This window comes from Anguilla rostrata, chromosome 6 (assembly GCF_018555375.3).
Source record: "Anguilla rostrata isolate EN2019 chromosome 6, ASM1855537v3, whole genome shotgun sequence".
In the NCBI taxonomy this organism is placed as follows: Eukaryota; Metazoa; Chordata; class Actinopteri; order Anguilliformes; family Anguillidae; genus Anguilla; species Anguilla rostrata.
Window position 1 is genome coordinate 32,683,582 of NC_057938.1, and position 13,711 is coordinate 32,697,292.

A 13,711-nucleotide genomic window follows, 5' to 3' on the forward strand; every position below is an offset into this window, starting at 1 on the left:
TTGAAGTGGTCAAGTTTTAATTCATTTATTAGTCTCAGAAAACATTAGATTGTCAATATTTTGACAAGAAAATGATTGCAATGTATATTATCATTGAAAAAAAAAAAACTTTTTTTCCCAATTAATTTTTTTTTGTTGCCACGGACAAGTCTTGCCACGGACAGGTTTGTCCTTGTACGGACACGTTGATTACCCCTGATAAAAACAGCCACTGACACGCAAAAAAATGTGGAAAAGCTTCAAGGGGGTTGTGGCAAGGCTTAGTTTCCAGGAGGAATTCAGGGCAATTACTACTGGTAGTAAGCACACACCTGGATGATGTTAAGAATCAGTCCAGGATTTAATTGTACTTCTTTCCACAGTAGGCGTCTGAGACCGGGGATCCACCACGACGGTGAGAGAGAGCACGTACCATGGAGAAGGCTGAAACCCTTCCACCATATAATTTTATTTATTTTGTCTTTGTTGTTTTGGTTTGTTGTTTTTGCCCAGATCCCATGAGGGTGACGGGCGAAGGGTTTGGGTTCGTTAATGATTAAGCTCTCTCTTGCGACTCCCAATAAAATGACAGTGATATCTCGAATTTCTGCATCTCCCAGTGTCCAGCTTCTCTGTCCCTACCGTGTGACAGTGTACTCTTTCTATATTTAATCTTTAAAAAATTTAATGAAATTGTAAAAAGGTAATGTCCTGAAATACGTTTTCAAACAAGATTTTGTATCAACAATTCATGAGATGGGATTATTTGGAACACCTTATAGGCTTAATTGATATTCTGGGTACCCATGTCAAAGCCCAGTCCAGACCTTTAACAATTTTCATTATTGTTCTTTATCCCAAATGTTATAAGTCAAGTCATAACAATTCAAATGAGAGAATATTTTTTCATTAGGAACACTTACCATAACTCTGCTTTTTCATTCCTGATTTTATTTAGGAGAAATGCATACCTCTTGCCTCTTCCTGCAGTTGTGGTGCAATTTTACAACAGTTTCTTTTTCTAGACACCACTGCCTCTTGTCTACTGCTTCTTTATCTTCCTGGTCTTCTCCTGTTAACATTACTGCCCATCAGCTGGACCTTTCTGACTGAACGCTGCACCTGAAAACCTTAAGGTTCTTTGCCATTTCTGAAATATATTTCTGCTTCTTCTGAAGACTGAAGAAGAATGCCTTTGGGGATCTAAAAGTGTTGTCTACTTGACAAGGATTTAAAGGGTAGACATACTTGCGCATGCATTTCTGTACTTGAAGATCTACTGTTATCATCTTGTAATTGTATATTGAAGTACCCTGTTATTCACAGTCTGTCTTGCTACCAACAATCAAATTCAGTACGCTGCATAGTGTTTGGGGCAAAGACATAGTTTCTTGATTTAGCACTGTACTCCAAAATTTTAGATTTGTAATCAAACCACTTACATGCGGTTAAAGTGCGGTTTCAACTTTTATTACAGGGCATTTGAATACACTTTGGTTTCACCACGTAGAAATCACATCACTTTTTATACATTGCCCCCACCACCATTTTAGGGCACCGTAATGTATGGGACAAATTAAATGTTAAGTAATGACATGCAGGTAGTCATGTTTAGTACTTTGTCACCTATCCTTTGCATGCAATGACTTCTTGAAGTTTGTGACCTGTAGACCACACCAGGAGTATCTTCGCTGGTGATGCACTGCCAGGACTATACTGCAGCCCACTTCAGCTCATTTTGGGGATTAGTTGCCTTAATTTTTATCTTATCTATCTTATCTATTTTTATCTTTTATCTTCACACCTGCCTAATCAGAAGCACATGTGAAGCCATTTGTCTCAAACAGTCTTTGAAACGTGGAGACTGTGTATAAAAAAGTAGTAAATTCTACATGGTGAAAAATACTCTTTCTAAAAGCTGACAATCTGCAATTCAACCACATGTGAATTGTTTGATTACTAACCTAAACTGTGGACTACAGAGCCAAAAAAAAGGTGTGGTGGGGTGGGCGTGGTTTGAGCGTCGGCTGCAGAGAGAGAGTGTGAGAGGAGCGGCTCTCGGATCCTTCGTCACAACTGTCAGCTGGAGGTAATCAGCGCCGATAATTGTTAATTGTTTAATTGCGCTGATTGCCTCTGATTGCTTTCAACAGTGAGCCTGGGGTTTTTAAAAGCAAGACCGGAAGCCGGAGGAACGGGAGGAGCGTCGGTGAGAAGACGGCTAAAAAAAACCCTGTCTGTTTAATGTTTGTGCGGGAAAAAGCCAAGGGCTTAAATAAAAGAGCACGGAAGTGCTAGTAACGGAAACAGTGTCTCCCGTGAGTGTGTTTTGGACTAGGAGGGGTGGCACTCTTTTGCCACAAAAGGCTTTGTCCCAAACGTTGTGGAGCTCACTGCATGCTGCTTATTTTTCTGTCTGCCTACTACACAAATATATACACAGGCTACAAAAAATGCTATCAAGGGTGACCTACAAACAGGCTATTCAAGGACTTGCCAATTGCTGTAGTTCCTCAAACTCAGGTTCTGGAAGGGAAGGCTGCAGTGCCTGCAGTTGTTTGCAGTTTCCTTGAAATCAGTGGCTAATTAAGGTCTTGAAAACAAGGTATTTCGGCGCCAATGAGTGACTTTGCTATTTCAGTGTTGAAACACACCAAAAACCAGCAGACACTGTGGCCTACAGTACCTAGCAGGCGTCTTACTTTCACACCAGAAATGGTTGCTAACTCCACATCAGGGGTCTGACACTTCACAGTGTGCAGTAAAATGTTCAGCATTAAATCAACTATTTCAGAGTACATATGGTCCCTATTGGACTCATATGTACTCTGTTACCCTTGCTGCAGTGTAGAGCCGCGTTTCCACCGCAGGAACTAGGGTCTAAATTTAGTTCCTGGAGCTTTATGTTACCCCCTAAAAGGTTCCTGCTCGGGGGGTAGTACTTTCCGAAAGTACAGGAACCTTTTGGGTGTAGCTTGCAGCGCTGAACATTTCTGATTGGTCGAGTACTCGCAGCATTTTTTTGTGTTTTTTGTTTTCAGGCACCATGTTTAAAAATATGCAGGCGCAAACCAATTTATTTTCATAATAACTTCAAATCAAACTTGTATGTTATGCGGCGCAGTAGCCTACTTTTGGTTATAGCCTGCCAACGTCTTGGAATTATAACGTGTGCTCTTCTGCTCTTTTCTTGCTTTAGTATTCGTTTTATAAAATGCTAAGCATTCGTGCTGGGACAGCATATTGCATACTAAAACATTCAAACCGATTAATTCGGTTGCTGAATATTTTCTTCCGGATTTTCTTTGTTAGCCGTTGTAATTGACTCAAAACGTTTGATACAGTTATGTGAGGTATGCGGTAGTTCTGCGTAATTAACATTGGTGATACAGCACACTTCGCTGCTCGGCTTAGCAGTAACTTCGAAGGAAAGCAAACGGTGGCTGTAACTACTAATTTACATTTTCACGCAAGTCCGAGTTTTCGTTCTATTCTTGTCATTTTGCGATTAGCCTATATGGAATTGACGACGAGAAAGTAATCAAACAGCAAATTGTTTACAACGTGTGCATGTTTTCTGCTGTTGTTGCCAGTTATACATATAAATGTGAATGCATTCTGTCGCTTCGGATGTCAAGACATGAAAGCGAATGTTCGCATAAAAACATAATGAATGTGTTTGAGAGGATATATGAAAATCAATAAATACAAAAGTAACCATATATAGTCATTGTTGGTAACCCGTTGTATATAAGTGGAATAAACCCCTCCGGGCTGTCCCGGTTATTAGAAAATAATGTTGGCTACTTCGGTGGGCTGAAAGTTCCGGGTAATTTTGGTGGAAACGCGGCTTAAGTAACCATTTCTGGTGTGAAAGTCCTCTTCAACAAAACAACTCCAGCAACCAACCCCCCTCACCCTACGCGGACATGCAACTTTGAAGTAAGTAATTACAACTAGGATGGCAGGTATGTTAACCCACCAAGTTACACCTTGGTGGGGCAGCATTCCCTATACCTATACAGCACAAAGAGGTTGGCACTTTTACGGGTTTTCTTTAGAAATAACCACAGTGACTACAGACTCTCAGCCCTTTATAACATTAACGTCTGTACCTTCTTACTTCATGTCAACAGACAGAATTCTCAAATAACTTCACACATTCACACAATGAAGCACCAAACTTGTTTTGTTTTTGTGTTTTTTCCTTCTCCTTTCTCTGCCAGATTACAGATCACAAATGCTCCAAGCGCACAAAGAATACTTCCCATTGGACAATTAGCTACATCAGTCAATAAAAACATCAGATATACATGCAAAATGGACATGTGTGCTGCACACACGTTTTAAAAAAACTTTGCCACCCCCACAGCCAGTTTGCTAATAGCTCATTGATAATGCCTATGAGACTTTTGGATAAGTCAGCGGAAAATGTTCAAATCCCACCTCAGACTCGTTACACTGGCTTGCTTGCTTAATAATTGGGTAAAAAAAAACATTGATATTGTTTTTGCAACTGTATAATCTTTCTGGGAAACTCATTTGTATTTCTGAAATACATTCTCTACCACACTCTTAAAACCAGAAACACTTGTCTATCTTCTTTAAAAGAACAAGTAAACAACAACATTAAAGTCCTATCTGACAGTTAACACTTCAACCGTGAGACCCAGGAGCAAAGCAGAACAATGTTACCGCTGCTCTTATTTTAACAGGAAAGGAGAGGAAAATACATTTTAAGGACAAGCTGAAAATAGGGACATGCTTGTTATAGATTACTTTTTTGTGTGTATTTCAGTGAAATGTACATCTATAAACGGTTATTCAACTAACTTTGTGGACAGACTGTGAAACTTAACAATAGTCAGTTTTGAGTACAGTCTAACGTCATCCATGTTAGTTTCACTTAGGATATAGGGGATAAATGTAACGCATCATAAATGTAACATGGTAAATTACTTTTTGTTCACTGCTGCTACAGTCCTCATTTGAGGATTGTATACGTGCAATTTTGTCCTATACATAATAATTAATGGAAAAGAAACAGCATTTACCACATGCTATTTTGCTATTTGGTTTTGTGTTTGTTTTTAATGCAAAGAGAATTGTTTTAAATTAGAATATATTCAAGGAAAATAGAGTGTTACAGTGATTACATCTTTTTGTAGGCCAACTCTGGAGTCACTTCTGCCTTGGGTTCCCTCGGCAAATTTCCCATTCATTTTTCCATAGGCATTTCATTTTCTGTAGAAAATAAGGTCTGTGGTATGTCGAAGAGAGTTTCACATACAAGATATTACACCTCATTAATATCTCAACCGTGAATTTAGAAGCAGTTATGTGCTTTAAATAAATAAGTTGCTAAAAAGTTTCTATGTTGAAACTACAACGGTTGTCACATGCAGGCGGGCTAGTATGGAAACTTGAGTGGCAGTTGCCTGACACCATGATATGTTAACAAAAATAGTTATTAATTATTCAACGGTTTTTACTGACAGAGGTCAAAGTGTGCAATGATTTAAAAATGATAATAAATCACTTAGCAGGTTTTGGTAATGGCCAGGTGCGAATGTCTCGCACTCTCCTCTGACATGCATTTGAGCTACTGTATGTCGACCTTCTAATTTAATTAATTAATTAATTAATCCCACTATCTGTGGTCTGTTGCTGCTGTTTCAATGTCATTAAAATCATTTTTCCTCAAATATATTGGCTTGTGCAAATGTATCGTCAATTGATTCTCAGTAGCATTGGATCCTACAGTAGCCTACAGTGTGAATATAGTTTATTCCACCGAATATTTGATGTTGGATCGTTCAGTTGCTAAACAGCCTGCCAGAGGAGAGACAGACACATTTGTATCTGCATTCTGTTAGGTTAGGGTGATAAAACAAACAAAAACGACTTCACACTTCTCTCACGAAAGAGTTGACCAGCCGTGTTTTGGTACGGCTATCTTTGCAGGTTCTGTATCTTCACTGGGCAGTGGTCAAAAGAAAACGTGTTTTCACACGTGCAATGATTTTAAAAATGGTACTCCATTTTTAGAACTCCACCTCCAACATATTTTCAGTTTTTCAAACAAATTGAGACCGCTTTTCTCGGTGTGATGGTAATACTCTTGATAATTCCGATACAACTGTTTTGAAATTGATTCAGTTTGAAGAACTAATTATTTCAAGAACACAGTTTCACAACATACGGTTTCAAAAAAATTGGTTTATTAAGGTTAAATAAAATTATCTAGGTTAATTAAGACAAATTAATAACTTAATATTCTGGGGTGGCAAACTCATAACAAGATGAATTGAATGGAAAACGGAAAATAAGTTTACATTTTATTTTTACAGTGTACAGACAAAGTAATTACAAAAAGTGAAGTAAAAAGAGAATAGGTAAAACAAATCTCTTTACATTTCCTCAGACATAGAAAAACAGTCTGGTCTTCCTCAGGAGTTCATTAACCCAGTCAATGAACATCCTGGTCTCACATCACTGAAGCCATGAAACTTCTCTGCCAAGACGTTCAGCAAGTATTCTTGTAGGTTCCTTGACAGCTCCCACTTCCCGCCTGTACCCGTCCAATTGGTGTTGCAACACCAAGAGTAATATTTCTCTGTGTCGACTGCAGCTTGGAACAGGAAACAGCCGTAACAATTGGAGTGCCCACCGGATAGCTGGCTTATCCTGCGCTCTCTCAGCTGGGATGACCATGTCGGGATGCTGTCTCTTGAGTCAACTGAGCAGTGTTGGCGGATATGGTGGAGAGGCTGACATGAGCAAGGTGTGGCGCTGGCGGGGTCCGTGCAGCTGCCAGCTCCTATGCCAATTTCTGGTTCACTGCCACCAGCTCTACGACCTGATTCTGTATATCAGCCTGCAGAGATGTAATCTCTACCTGGTGTCGCTCTGCCATGGCAGAAAACATTGCTGCTGCTACCAGCTACGCTGTTTTCAGGGCCAGCAAGAGAGACAGGTCTTCCTCCTTGCTGACTTTTGTTGCAGAGTACAGTTGCCAGTAATCGTTAAAATAAAATAACAATAAAAAACTGTCAAGGAAATGGGTATGGTTCATGAGCAAAATTAGCTTATAAAATTTTAGTTGTTCAATCAAAAAAAAAAAACTAACAGTTTTTTAGCAACAAAACGCTTGGCTGGAGTGGGTGACTGCCCCTTAGCAGGGCAGGAGCACTGACAGACTTTGGGTCTGTTTTCTGGCACTGCCATTCTGTGTCGCCCGTAAAAACTCTTTGTTTCCATTAGGTTGCAGGGTATGCTAGTAATTACATAATGACAGTGATGGTGATGGTGATGATTAATAGCTCCAGGTAGGCTACCTTATATTACAGGCCTATCAATCTGGACTCCACCCACCTGCAAGGACCCGGTTGAGACCACCCTGACCTACACCACCTACTGTACAAGCTATAAAAGGAGTATAAAAGGTGATGTCCTATTATTATCTGTTCTGTATGACCTATACATCAAGCTTTCATTGCACAAGACTCTTGTTCACAGATGAAAATGGCTAAGATCAACATGCAAACAAGCATATCCATCATAAAAGCATGCGGGAAAGGGGTTACTCAACTTATATTGAGTTTTTTTAACACCCATACGTTCAACCAACACCAAAAAAATGATAAACCTCTTAATTAGTAGGCTAGCTGGCAAGTATTTACTATCACAAACAAGTAATAACTATAAAGTCTCCTTTTTCACCATAGTTAAGAAAGAACGATGACAAGATGTTGCTGGCTGTAACATATTATACCTAGGAGAACCTCCTTGTGGTACAACATTGACATTTTCATCACAAACAAGCTGGGTCAGACCACGGTTACCAGGTTCAGTTGTTCTCTAACCTAAATGTAGATATGGCATCTAAAAATGCAGCTAAAAGCACAAACAGCACAATTCCTTCAGCAAGTGACATTTCAGTGACGTTTCCTTCTGATGTCTACGACGGCCATTGCGACCATGACATCTATTTTGCCTTTTTGTATAGCCATTTCCGTGGATAAATTTGCATTTATTATTTTTTTCTGTTAAAAAGATTTAACTCGTATCCAGGGAGATAGCCAACTACTTAAAAGTTAGATGACATTTGTAGCCGTTTACTAATACGATCACATTTCAGGCTGGAAAATAACCCTGATTAATCAAAGAAACTGTTTTATAATTTTTATTGCCTCCAGATGTATTCAGGTGGCAGCGTCAGCATAGCAACGGATGCTGTAACGAAACTTAAAGTATGTCACAATGGCTGTAACAGTATGGCAGGCCGTTTTAACATTTAATCGAACCACACTCCTATCTGTAATTACATTTCAGATATCCATAATAGCATTTCTCCTAGTCAAAATTGTATTCTCACTAGTCAGAATGGTAATTAAAGATATCTTACTAGTAAATTGTTACTAGTCAATTTTAATTTCAGATATCCAAAATAAAAAACCATTCCAGATATCCATAATGTAATTTTGAATATCCAAAAATACATTTTGACTAGTAAAAATGTCATTTTGGATATGTACAATTTCAATTTTACTAGGAAAAATACAATTGTGGACATCTGTATAAATATTGTGGATATCCATAATTGTAATTCTTCCTATCCAGAATGCAATTCTGGATATCCAAAAAGATAATAATAAATGCCAATCAAATTTTTTTGTGATAGTACCCTTTTAATGCACATACATTTCAAAATAGCAACTTGTTAGAAACTTACTTTTCAAAAGCACATAACAGCTTAGAAATTAATGGTTGCGATATGAATGGGTGTAATTTAATGGGTGTGGAACAAAACATGAGGCTTTTATTGACCACCGATATTATTTTCGGCAGAAAACGAAATCACTATGGGAAAAAAGCATTGGAAATCTGCCGAGGGAACCCATGGCGGAAGAAATGTCCGGGGTTGGCCTACAAAAAGACGTCATCACTGTAACACTCTATACCTATGCACACCAAACAAATTCACATGGAAATAAAACCAATAAATGCCTAGGCTAAATAAACCAATATATGTGCAAATGACTAACGAATACATGCCTGTATCAAACCAATATACATCACAACCAAACCAATAGATATGCAAATAGAAACCAATATATGTATGAATGACTAACAAATACATACAAATAGCAAACCAATATAAATGACAATCAAACCAATAGATATGCAAATAGAAAACCAATATATGAATGAATGACTAACCAATACATGCAAATAGCTAACCAATATAAATGTGAAGCAAACCAATAGATTTGTAAATACCAAATCAATATATAAGCAGCAATAACAAACCAATATTTGCGTGAATGACTAACCAATGTGTGTCTATCAAACCAATATCTGTGAAGTAAACCAATATAGATGACAATCAAACCAATAAATGTTGTAGGATATGTAGTGTTTAGATTTTGGCCTTAGAGAGGGAAACAATGGCCCTGTTGAGACCTGTACTTTGTATCCAGATATATCCAGATTGTGTCTAGGTTCAGTCGAGACGGATGTCAGTTCACACCTGGCATCTGAATGCGTCTTCACATGCCTCTCGAGTGACCACTTGTGATCGGATCTCACTTCCCCGCTCATAAGCACGTACATCATTTCCGTTTGCAAAGACCAAATCCGTTGTTTTTAACCGGCGGGCAGCAATGCACTACTTGTGCCTAGTCTGCCGGAAATTTAAAGAAGAAGTTTGCAAAGACCTCAGCGCACAAGCAAAATCAAAACAAAAGCAGACTGGGTCTATTCCTTGGCGTGTTCCAGGCAAACCAAATCGCTCAAGATGTTTGATGCACTGGTAATATGTCTCCATGTGCTTTTCAAAATTTTCAAACGTTGTGGACAAAACCAGCTTAAACGATTTGAGAACCAACCAAAATGATACAGTTCTATCCGCTTCTGTTTTTCTCCAGAAAACGATGTCAAACAGGTCTATCAGCAAACATATAGCTTAGCTATGCCCAGAAGTCCTCAATAATAATAGTATTTTCCAAGAAATTACAAGAAATCGTAGACAACGTTTATTTAGGTGCAGTGTCTGATACCACAGAGTGAATGCGTAAGTGAATGCGATAATAAGAACATTTTCGGCTACGCTGGCTTATAAAACGCTATTCCAAAAGCAAAATTATACATGTTATACATTGTTAGAAAGCTTATACTCTCACCTACTGAATAAATGAATTGTCAATCAAGTCAGACTGCACTAAAAAGGGCAACAACGCCGTGAACAACACGTGGTTGTCGGACAAGCAAGGATTAATAAAAAATATGTTCATTTTCTGAATCCAGCGGTTCCAACAGTTAATATACTTGTTAAAATGTTCAGTACTCTGAATACTGAACCAAGTGATATTGCATGCTAGAACCCCTCACTTAACCTACATGTAAATATATATTTTATTAGATTTAATTTAATAACTATGTTTAAAATTATCAATTAAATCGCCTAATTCTTTGATAGGTCAGTCTACAGAAAACCTTGCCAAAGTATCACCCACTTCCAGTATAAGCACCACAAGGAAACCAGCTAAAAACACACAACCTAGGAACCACCATCAAAATAAAGAGGAAAACTCTTCTTCTTCCAGGCTCCGAAACCAAACACAACACAACAACCTTTTTCCTGTGGCAATCTTAAATACCTTACCCAGCATGGCTTGAGGATGTTTGCCCTGATTGGGTGATGCCGGGTTAAGGTTTAGGAGAGAAGGGAAGGGGGGTCAGACTAATTTATGGCAAGGACTGGCCTACCTAAAGAGTGCATTCAGACTTAAAAAGGACATGGGAAAGGGAAATGTTAGGCATGTAGGGTCTCCGACCCCCGATATGGTGTCCTGTGTCATCTGGTTTGTCTCTTCGGAGGGGGTGAGACCCATAGATTGTCTGCCTAGATTAGGGTATCAGTGGATTTTATATTGCCCTAATCACATTTGCTTTGATGCTTGTGACGGGGAGGCCAGGCCACATTCTTATTTACTGTTTCCCTCTCTCTAAGGCTGCATTCACACCAGATCAGCTTGTCGCAGGGTTGTGCGGCAAAAACGGCAGTCTTCCCATTCATTTGAATGGGGGTAGTGCGTTTAGGCTGCAGCAGTGGTTGACTGCATGGGGTGCCGAAAAAAAACGCAGCGGCCTGCGGCAAGAAAGTTGAACCAGAATCAACTTTTGCCGGAACGCAACCCAACGTCACGCTACAGTGGGTAAGTTGTTTAAATTACCATGTAGCAGTCCGCTGTTTACTGAGCAACTGTCAGATGAATTACTGACGCGATTCATTTCCTAAGATTTGATTTTATTATCATCATCGTGATTTGACAGTACTGGGTAATGGGACGAGTACCGAAACAATAATTAGGCTACTAACTAAATATCAATTCCAAACGTTGGAATTAAGCTGTATAAAAGATTAGCTATTTAGCAGTTCTTGCATGTTACTTTGTTGTACCTAGTACTATGGAGTTCATGGACCAAACGACGATACTCTCCCAGTTGTGTCCTCACTTGGTTTATTTTGTGTACCCAGCTTCGACGTCTGCGTCTGGCTGGCAGTCTACGCTGCAAAATAACGATAGCAAGAAGCTTCCTTCGGTTTTGCGTTTTTGTCCATTTTTTTCTTTGAGTTAGTGGACAGGAAATGGAGGGGGGGTTAAAGTTCACAACACGACGTCACACAAATGGGCCATGTAGTGACACGCCCAAACCAGCGCACAACCCAGGCATCACAAATGCCTGTATATTTCACAAACGGATTGCCCAAGACAATATATGACTACTCATCTCTATGCATAAAACCAATGGTAAGGTTTTATATTTATTCAATATTTAGTCCCAGATATTGACTGTAGAATGACATGGTATCATTTTTTAAAACTTTGTCTCGTTTATTTCGTTATTCAGTGTGGCTTCTTCTTGTTGTTTCGTACTTTAATAAGATGCCGTTGGCGTGCGGATGAGTAGGTACTTCCGCTTACGCAGAGGATGTCAGTTGATTAGGCAGTCTTTCAATGTGGCCCAGGACACATTCATCTACACACTGCAAAAAGAATGTGGCCATATGCGATCCAGACCACCTCTGAATGTGGTCTGAGTGATCGGATCTCGAATGCATCTTGGGTGTATTCACACCTGTAGATAGAGCTGTCCACTTGTGATCGGATCACCCAAGACGCATTTTAATGCCAGGTCTGAGCAGGGCCAGTGAATAAGAATGTGGCCTGGCCTCCCCGTCCCCAGCATCAAAGCAAATGTGATTGAGGCTATTTAAAATACACTGATTTCCTAATCTAGGCAGACAACCTATGGGTCTCACCTCCTCAGAAGAGACGAACCAGATGACACAGGACACCATATGGGGGTCGGAGACCCTGCATACCTACATGCCTAACATTTCCCATTACTTTAAGTTTGAATGCAATCTTTAGGTAGGCTAGTCCTGGTCATAAATTGGGATGGCAGGTATGCCATCCCGCCAAGTTACGCCTTGGCGGGGCCATGCCCCATACCTATACAGCACCAAGAGTTTGGCACTTTCTGGGTTCCCCACAGAAATAACCACAACAGCCACAGACACTCAGCCCATATAAACATTAAATTCTGTACATTCTGACCTCATTTCAACAGACAGATTTCATAAACAACTTCACATGTCCACACAATAAAGCCCCAAACTAAGGGGATTTAGCGTTTTCTCCTTCTTCTTCTCTTTCTTCTTCTTCTTCTCATTCTTATTTTTCCTGCCGCCTATCCCACTAATAACATATCTCCCCATTGGACATTTTACCGACAGCAGCCAAATCTTCACCTACACGACCCAATCAAAAACTCGCATACACACGCAAAATACCCATACCTTTTTACTCTGAAACATTTTCAGTACAAAAAGCTAGTCCACCTGTGGCCTAGTGGGTAAGGTTACAGTCTTGGGAACGAGGTTCAAGCCCAGCTAGAAACACGTTTCTTTAACTTGCTTTTACCCTCACTAATAATTGTCTACTACTTCTCAATTATTGCTTTTGCACCATATCTACCAGCCGTTCCCCGAACGTATACACTGCATTATGACGTACCATCTGCACGTTCAATTGTTAACCGGCTACAATATTGCAAAGCCATATGGATTCAACGGGAGCTCTTCTGTGCTTACTTGCCTGTGTTCTTCTTTAAAACCACGGACAGGTTTGCTAATGATATTTCACACATTGCATAGCTATGTCATGGTGCTGCCCTAACAAACTCACGGACTGCAAAACCTCCGGTTGAAGGATTGAATCCCGCCTCGTCCTCAGCCAGATAATTTCCTCTTTTACACTAATGTTTTCTTACGCTTATATTTGCTTTACCAAAACTCACTCACGGCCACCCATATGCATTTCATGACGGCAAATGTATTCCTTTTATTAAAAAGTTACACCAGTTCACCGCTGTGCCATTTCTACTAACTATATTTCTTCACTTGGCTACCGTACAAAACCTTATCAGCAAATGTCACGTTTCTACATTCATGTTACCTCGCCCTGTTCTCTGTCTAGCCACATACAAACAATTGCTACGTATGTACGTTCTGCAACTCCCCATTAAAACATTACATTTAAAATCATGATTCACTCATAATTATAACTACTTGTACTGAACATGAGAAAAATACATCAGTGCAATAGATTTCACACATTACTTAACCCTCCACTTTAACGGTTAATGTTTTATAGCGACTGTT

The 13,711-nt window shown here is 39.5% G+C and overlaps 1 protein-coding gene and 1 long non-coding RNA gene across 5 annotated transcripts in view; one reads left to right on the top strand and one right to left on the bottom strand.

Annotated features, from left to right (window-relative positions):
* LOC135257863 (gephyrin) overlaps nucleotides 1-13,711 on the bottom strand; it is a 404,797-nt gene that overhangs the window by 282,845 nt on the left and 108,241 nt on the right. The window lies entirely within an intron of this gene.
* The window catches only part of LOC135257897 (uncharacterized), an 89,100-nt gene that overhangs the window by 67,268 nt on the left and 8,121 nt on the right, over nucleotides 1-13,711 (top strand). The window lies entirely within an intron of this gene.